Raw genomic sequence first — 9,242 nt, 5'->3', positions numbered from 1 at the left:
CGCTGATTGGTTGCCTCCCACATGTGCCCGGGGGTCAAGGGCCCGGGGTCAAGCTGCAACCCATAGTGCCCTTGACCAGAATGGAACCCAGGATCCTTCAGTCCGTGGGCTGGTGCTCTATTCACTGAGCCAAAATGGTTAGGATTTCCACATTCCAGACATTCATAGGGTTTCACTCCCAAGGCTTTCCCACACTTTTTATACTCACACAGTTTCTTCCCGGTGTGTGTTCTCCCGGGTTCTTGTAGGTAGGAGTAACAACAGAAAGTTTTTCCACAATGCTTACATTCATAGGGCATCTCTCCAGTGTGAGTGCTTACATGTCATGTAAGGTAGGAATAATATCTAAAGGCTTTCCCGCATGCTTTACAGGCGTGAATTTTCTGTCCACAGGGACCTCTCACATGTCCCAGAAAGGATGAGTGGCACGTGAAAGCTTTTCCACATTTCTTACAATGAAAGGAGTTTTTACTACTCAGACTTCACGAAGCTCTCAGGTGATCTCCCAGTATCCTGACTTTGATAGTGTTTCTTCACAAGGTCTGTTTCCACATGCGTGCTTAGACACAAGACACACTTGGAGGCTTTTCCACACTCCTCACATGGGTGAGGTTTGTGTCCAGTGCGAGATCTTTGCTGATTCATAAGGAAACAAAGATCTGTGAAGATTTTTCCACACTTAGTACATTCATAGGGTTTAACTCCAGTCAGATGTCTCTTGTGCACGGGAGGATCTGTGATCTGGTTCAGGGTGTCTCCACATTCATTGCCTTCATTACTTTCACAGGGAGTCTCCAGCACATGACTGTTCAAAATAGGGAGCACACTATTAGGGATTAAAGATTGTAAATGTCGCCTTGGCTGGTGTGGTTAGAGCGTCGGCCATGCACTGAAGGCTCAAGGGCACGTAGCCACCCATCAGTGTTGGTCTGTCACTCTGTCTCTTTCTTTCTCCCCCTCCCTTCCTTCCTTCCCTTCTCTCTAAAAATCAATGGAAAAAATATCCTTGGGTGAGGATTAACGACAACAACAAGATTATAAATGTCTTGATTAATGACTTATTCATGGTTCGTCATGACTATATTGACTATGTAGCTGCCATTTTCAACAAGTGGGTATGTTGTTGGCACTGTCTGCATTGTTACTCTGTGCAACAAGCTTTTTGCTCTGGCTGAGCTCACATGGAGCCCTAACTCTCAGTATTTCTTACATCTGGGGCTTCCTGATCATGGTTTCCAACTGAATTCTGTTTTAGACAATATCTACATCACATTTATGAAAATGTTATCTTGTGAACAGTCTCTGAGTACGCTGTTGATTAGCTAGGTTTTCTCATAAATTTCAAGTTAGTCTGACATTCTGCCAAGAACCCCCTTCCGCCCGCGGGAATGCCACTCACCTCAAACACCTCTCTCAGGTTTCGTGATGATCTCCAAATGCTATGAAATGTCCAGTGTTCTCCAAAAAACAGACCAGGAAGCATTTCTTGTGAATCTTACTATTTTCTCTTCACTGGGCATTTCAGTCTCTAAAATATTCCACTGAGAACACGATCTACTGATTTTGTGCAGGAAACAACCTGCAGTAATTGGTAGCATATACTTTCTTGGGATCAAGATGGTGCAACAGAGGAAAGTAAGAGACCCTACGTGGATTTTTTTTCATACACTGATCCCAAAATAGAAAAAGAACAACTGGACATGTGAACAAAGAAACACTCCAAGGACCTTAGCTGTCTGAAACGTTGGCAATAATAGAAAATAAGTCAAAATGGCAGCCTCTTCACTAAGAAATGCTTCCAAGAAATGCAGACTAATGTTGAGCTAAATATTCTCAGAAAATCGAAGTAGGTGTAAGAGGAGATACAGAAAGTCTTCCCACATGAGTGAGGAGAAATGAAAAGTCCAACAGAGAAGCTGCATGAAAGACAAACGTCACCTGTCGCACACACAGACTGAGTCATGCTTCTGTTGGACATGTCCAAATGTCATGCCTTTATTCAGAACTTATTCCTCCTGAGGGTTGTTGTTCTGCTGTTTGCAGGAACAAAGGCCTAAATTAAGCCTTTTATTTTTTAATTGATTTCAGAGAGGAAGGGAGAGGGCGAGAGAGATAGAAACATCAATGATGAGAGAAAATCATTGATTGGCTGCCTCCTGCATGCCCCACACTGGGGATGGAGCCCGCAACCCAGGCATGTGGCCTGACTGAAAATCGAACCATGATCTCCTGGTTCATAGGTAAACGCTCAACCACTGATCCACACTGGCTGGGCAATGGAGTCTTTCTTTATGGTCCCCAGCTGCCATTGGGAGATCAGATGGTATGTGGCCACTGCCTTGCACCTGGACAAAAGCTCGTCATAGGGGAAGATGGAGGGCAACAAACATTCTATGAAAAGGGCTAATACTAGGACCTTAAAGTGACGTTGAGTAAGTGTAGGTTCAATTTCAGCAAAATTATCACGTTAAATGTGTATTAACCACAGTGTAACTGTCTCAAGGGTGATGCTCTCACTGCCCCACAGCGAACTGGAGACTTGCTCACACTTATAAAAATGGGAAGTGCCCCGGCCAGGTGGCTCAGTTGGTTGTAGTGTTCTCCTGTACACCAAAAGGTTGCCAGTATGATTCCCGGTTGGGGCACATACCTAGATTGTGGGTTCGATCCCCAGTTAGGGCATATATGGGAGGCAACCAATCGATGTTTCTCTTTCACATCAATGTTTACCACCCCCCTTCCTTCCTCTCTAAAGAGAAGAAAAAAATCAATTAGAAAAAACACACCAACATATCCTTTGGTGAGAATTTAAAAAAAAAGAAGCCTCAGACTTTCCTCAACAGTAATAAACAGACTAATATATGAATCTTTGTTTTCATGGAAAAGCTATTGGATTCTAGGTAGGTCCTATGAAGGCTTGGACTGTGTCTGTCTTTTTCCCAACATATCCCCATTCCTTGGCCCCAAAAAGAAGGGACAACTGTAAAAACTATTTCTTCCCTAAAATCTAAGTAAAGGGGCCTTACCTACTGAGGTAAGTCTCCAGCATCACTTCTCTGTGGAGCTTCCTCTGAGCACCATTCAGCAAAGCCCACTCCTCCCCGGTGAAGTTCACAGCCACATCCCCAAAGACCGTGTCCTGAAACATCCCACATATTCTATTTCAACAGGGAACCTCTTCACCAATGTGTGTGTGTTGGGGCGGGGGGGGGATGAGGAAGACTATCAGGGAACTGGACTCAATTCCTAGGACTCCTGCGTTCATATTCGCAGGGGAAATGATAGTGAGCAAGCAAACCAAATGCAGTACACTCAGGGATAATAAGTGCTTGAAATCTGGAAGCCAAGTGCACCAACAAGTGATACAGGCGTATCCACAGACAATTACAAGAATGATCTTTACTGAGATAGAGTGGATTCTGAGTAAGGCAAAGACTGAAAACCATCATTCTGATGACACAGAATGGATACTTGGCTTGCTCAAAAGTTATTTCCTTGTCAGCTCCTAGACCCAGAGCCAGAATGTCAGGATTCTGGGAGCAATGAGATTTCGGTGCTGCTTGGCGTGAACAACTCTCGCCTTGGAAGTCAAGAGCAGCGAGGAGCCTGGTCTAGCCCCTCATGTCCAAAGGCAGGGGCACAGCCCCTCCCCAGCGGAGGTGGACTCTAGGCGGAGGTGGAGGCCGGCACCTGGGCCTGGCACACCTGTTGGGTAAGAGGAGCCTAGTTCCTGAAGACTCTGTCCAGTCAGCAGGTCTCACAAACAACTGAGGACCCAGAATTTGAGGAAAATGGAAGTTGTAGTAAAAACAATACAAATTGGACAAATAAAAGAAAGTATAAAAAAGGAATAAAGTGCCCTAACCGATTTGGCTCAGTGGATAGAGCATCGGCCTGCGGACTGGAAGGTCCCAGGTTCGATTCCGGTCAAGGGCATGTACCTGGGTTGCGGGCACATCCCCAGTAGGAGATGTGCAGGAGGCAGCTGATCGATGTTTCTCTCTCATCGATGTTTCTAACTCTCTATCCCTCTCCCTTCCTCTCTGTAAAAAATCAATTAAATATATATTTAAAAAAATACACATCCATAACAAACCCACATGGAAAATTTAATTTTAAATAATCACATATCAGCCCGGCTGGTGTGGCTCAGTGGTTGAACATCGGCCCAGGATCCAAGAAGTCACGGGTTCACATCTAGGTCAGGGCTTGGACCCCCAGTAGGGGCATGCAGGAGGCAGCCAATTTATGATGTTTCTATCTCTCTATCCCTCTTCCTTTCTCTCTAAAAATCAATAGAGGGGCCCTAGCTGGTTTGGCTTAGTGGATAGAGCCTGCAGACCAAAAGGTCCTGGGTTTGATTCTGGTCAAGAGCACATACCTTGGTTGCAGGCTCCTCCCCAGCCTGGGCCCTGGTCTGGGCTCATGCAGGAGGCAACCAATCGATGTGCTTCTCTCACATCAATGTTCCTCTTTGTCTTTCCCTTTCTCTTCCACTCTCTCTAAAAAAAATCAACAGAAAAAGAGCCTCGGGTGAGGATTTAAAAAAATTAAAATCAATAGAGAGGAAAAAATTTTAATAACCACGTATCAGATACATCAGGGATTTCAAGCATCCTTAAAACAGTGGCTTCAGGAGGAATCTTTGTAGTAATAAACAGATTTTGGTGGCAGTTTGCACAAATCTACATCATAAAATGGCAGAAAATTACACACACACACACACACACATACATGCGCGCGCACACACACATGCACACACGCACACACACGCACACATGTAAAACTGCCAAAATCTGAATAAGCCTTTTGGATTGTACGAATGTCGATCTCCTGGTTTGTTTTTGTTTTTTTTAAATAGTTTATTGATTTTTTTAGAGAGGAAGGGAGAGGGAGAGGAAGGGAGAGGGAGAGGAAGAGAGAGAGAGAGAGACATTGATGTGAGAGATAAACATCAATCAGAGTGAAACATCAATCAGCTGCCTCCTGCACATTCCCTGCTGGGAATCAAGTCTGAAACCTGAGCATGTTCCCAGACCCGGACGATGCCCAACCAACTGAGCCACACTGGCCAGGGCTCTATCTCCTGGTTTGTACGAAAGCTCTGTAAGATGCTACCACTGGAGGAAGATGGGGCAAGGGTACAAGACCTCTCTGTGAAACTCTAGTTATTTTTAAGTTAAAAAAGCCCTAGCCTGTTGTTCAGTGGTTAGAGCATCAGACTGACGGTCTTGGGTTCGATTCTGGTCAAGGGCACCTGCCTTGGTTGCAGGCTTGCTCCCTGGCCCCGTGGCACATGCGGGAGGCAACCAATCCACGTGTCTCTCTCTCCCCGCTTCCCTTCCTCCCTCCCACTCTCTCTAAGAATCAGTGGAAAAATATCCTGGGGCGAGGATTAACAACAACAATAAAAAAGTTAAAAAAAAATGAGTGGCTGAACCATCACAGGGTTCTTTTCCTCACATAAAGACGCTGAAAGTTAACCAAACAGAAGTGGAGCGGCTGCCTCGGTGTGCCGCTGCAGGCCCACGCTCCTGCGCCTTGCTTCAGCTGGGGGCTGTGACCTTCGTGGCTACACCCCACTGAAGGCACCAGGTGGGGATTTCAGGCATACACGCCAAGGAAGGTGGGAGGCAGCGAGGCAAAGGGTGAGGAGTACAAGCTGGTCATCTCTGTCCCCAGTGACTTCTCTCGACCTCTCATTGTCCAGGACCACGGGGCGTGGCAATCAGTGGATGCAATGAAGAGTAGGAGGTGACGTTTTTGTTCATTATTGTGTGTTTCTGGTTTTCTTCCATTCAGAGCACATCACTCCCCTGAACAAAACAGGGGCTCTGTAAGTAAGGCAAGAGAGCTGACTACCCGACCACCTCACGTGGCGTCTGCAATTGAGCCGGATAGCACACCCTAACAAAGACCAAAGAACTGTTAGCGAGGCCACACACTCTCATCACAACGCCATCAACTAGAGCAATCAATTGTGACAGATAACTTACAATAGCCACGCTGTGAATATTAATACACGTTGGACAGTATTTAGAATTTGTGGTGGCCTGGAGGGAGATGGGGAGAGAGGAGCCAGGGGGTCCCAGGCCTCCCCAAGTCCTCCGGCCGCCACTTTCCTACCCCCAGGGCCACACACCGGCACCACACAGCCCACTGGAGAGGAAGCGATATCCCGTTTTGCAGATGTGGAAAGTGTAGCCCAGAGAGATCCGGTTGCTCACTTGGCCAACGTGGCAAATGAACTCGCAAACAGAGTTCGGGAGTCACTCTCCCAGCAAACTCTCCCGTCTCCGCATCAACCGCTGAGCGCCTCGGCCAGTGATGGCGAACCTTTTGAGCTCGGCGTGTCAGCATTTTGAAAAGCCCTAACTTAACTCTGGTGCCCTGTCACATATAGAAATATTTTGATATTTGCAACCATAGTAAAACAAAGATTTATATTTTTGACATGTATTTTATATATTTAAATGCCATTTAACAAAGAAAAATCAACCAAAAACATGAGTTCGCGTGTCACCTCTGACACGAGCGTCATAGGTTCGCCATCACTGGTAGGCCTTCGTGCGGCCAACCTCTGGTGGGACCACAGGACACCCCCACAGTCGGGCACCGCCCACACCGACACCAGGAGTGCACCGTCCGACATGTGCCAACCTGCAGATCTCACCTGGTGCTAATGACAGGAGCGTGCCCACCCCGGGTCCTGGGGACCTTTATACGTCATTTGCTTCAGGTTCTGGCGTGGCAGGGAGCGGAATGGGGGCGGGTCTTGGTTTGGGGGGGGCTACCTCCTCCAATCGCTGAGCAGAGCTGGGACACCATTGAGCCCAAGGGCCGGTCCGCCCTTCCAGGGCGGGTCTGAAGCTGGAATGGCACGGGGGCTGTGGGCGTGGCTTACATGGGACCCGCCCCGGGGCGTGGCTATGGTCAGAGCGCCGACCCGCTGTGTGGCTGGAGGCGCGGTCACCGTGCCGGTCTAAGGCGCCCATGTCACCCTAATCCACAATAACTACTCACAAACGCTTATTTCCTCCAACACCTTCTTCACGCTAACACACGTATAAAAAGATATTTCCATGGTTGGAATGTTTCTTCCTTGAATCTCATTTCTTCCAGAAGTGGGGTCAAATTTTGTGCATTTCTTACACGGGGCTTTTCTTACTTATAAATTCCTTGTGATATCCTGTCCTGGATGGCACCTCGTTCATGTTGTCACATTTGTGAATATTTTGTTTTGTGCATGGGTGGACCCAGGAAAACTGCGTGTGGATTCCTCAAGTACATTCTCATTAAGCACCTTCCATAGCCCCCACTCTGTTCACTGAACAGAAAAAATCCTTGCCCTCATCCTTTTTAGATTCTGGTAGGGAGGAACCAAATTAACCATATTAATAAATAGCATATATAACAAATTTAATATGTCACAGTGTGACAAGGGACTGGCTCGAGCACCGGTCCCTTCTGCTGTCTCTCCCAAGCCCCACACAGCTGTTTGACTGGCATCATATACAGGAAGCCTCTAACCTGCCTCACTACCCTCACTCCTCCCCTTCTGAGGACCAAGCCCCAGCTTTTTCCAGTTTCTAGGCAAGATGCTTCTGGTACTGGTGGGCTGGCCCAAGGTGACGGAGGTGGGTCCGGGCCAGGTCTAGGACTTTGTGGGCAGCTTCTGGCTGCAAGCTGCCATCTCAGGCACCTGGAGAAGGTCATGTGTTCGGTGGGTGGCAGGTGGGATGAGCTGGGTCAGCTGGTGGAAATTGCACTAACAGGCTCAATTTAGAGAGAATTGAAAATTCTTGCAGGTCTTCCATTTAAGGACATGTCTGCCTATTCAGAATTGATAACTTCATCACACCATAGTATACACAAATCAATTCGGAGCGAGTCATAGACATGAATGAAAGATAATAAAACTTCCAGAAGAAACACAGGGGAAAAAATCTCTGTTTCCCTTAGGTCAGGCAGAGTTCTTTGATAAGACAGAAAATGGGACAAACACACACCAAGAAAAAATCAAGTGGGTCACTAAAATTTGTTAATATTTGCTCTTTAAAAGCCACTGTGAAGAAAGCAAATGACAAGGAAAAAATATTTGCAAGACATACTGACAAAGTCATTATATCCAGACGAGATCAAGAATTATTTCAATAGAGAAAAAGCATGGTCACAAAAGGGCTGCCTGTCACTCTCAAAACCTCCTAGCTCAGTATTCTTAGAAAATGCCCCCTGACTTGGGATAAAGGGGCACAGAATGCAATTAACTCTCAAAATTAAAGGGGGAAACATGCATAATTTACGTGTGCACATGCATACATACACCCAGAGAGTACGTATCTCGGTTGCAGGTTTGAACCCCCACCCAGTTAGGATGAGAACAGGAGGCAACCGATTGATGTATCTCTCACATCGATGTTTTTTTTCTCTCACATCAATGTTTTTTTCTCTCTCTCCACCTCCTTCTTCCCCTCCATTTTCTCTAAAAAACAAACAAATAGACACTTTCCCTTTCCACAGAAGAGTCAGTGCTGTGTCTCCCTGGCTGAGATGAGAGAGTTTGGGGGAGGAGAGTGGCTCAGACCAGGGGAGGCCAGAGCAGACTGACCCAGAAAAGGAGCAGACCAAACCACAGCAGAGCAGACCAGTGTAGTGCAAAACAGACTGGCAAGAGCAGAGCTGTGTAGCCCGAGAAGGGGCTGACCCCAGGGCTGCTTCACAGCTATGCCATATCACAAGTGAGCTGTTTTACACTGAAAAAAGTTACCTCACCTCAAATTGAGGGTTCCTGCTGGTGCTGAATTGGCATCAATGACCATCAGTTGACACCTGCTATATGTTTTCATACTTCTACTAATTAAGTATGTATTGTAAAATAATACATGGTATTATTTTGCATATTTTGGTATAATATTCTGTATATCTTTTGGCAACTCCTTTTACTCAACATCATGTTTTGATTCTTTTTACCAAAAATAAAAAAAATAAAAAACAAACAAACAAAAAACTATGGGAAAAATATCCTTGGGTGAAGATTAAAAAATATATATTCTCAGTGAAAGCAGCCAGGCACAAAAGACCACATATTTTGTGATTCCATTCATATGACATTTCTAGAAAAGTCACAACTACAGAGACAGAAAAGTAGGGATGGGAGGAAAGGATTGATTCAAAAAGGACAAGAGGGACATTTCAGCGGCAATGGACATTTTTCTAAAATTGGGTTCTGGTGATGGTTGTAC

The sequence above is a fragment of the Myotis nattereri genome (assembly GCF_964212035.1).
Source record: "Myotis nattereri genome assembly, chromosome: 5".
Classification (NCBI taxonomy): Eukaryota; Metazoa; Chordata; class Mammalia; order Chiroptera; family Vespertilionidae; genus Myotis; species Myotis nattereri.
The sequence above is the reverse complement of the archived record's forward strand: the minus strand, read 5'-3'. Positions refer to the sequence as shown.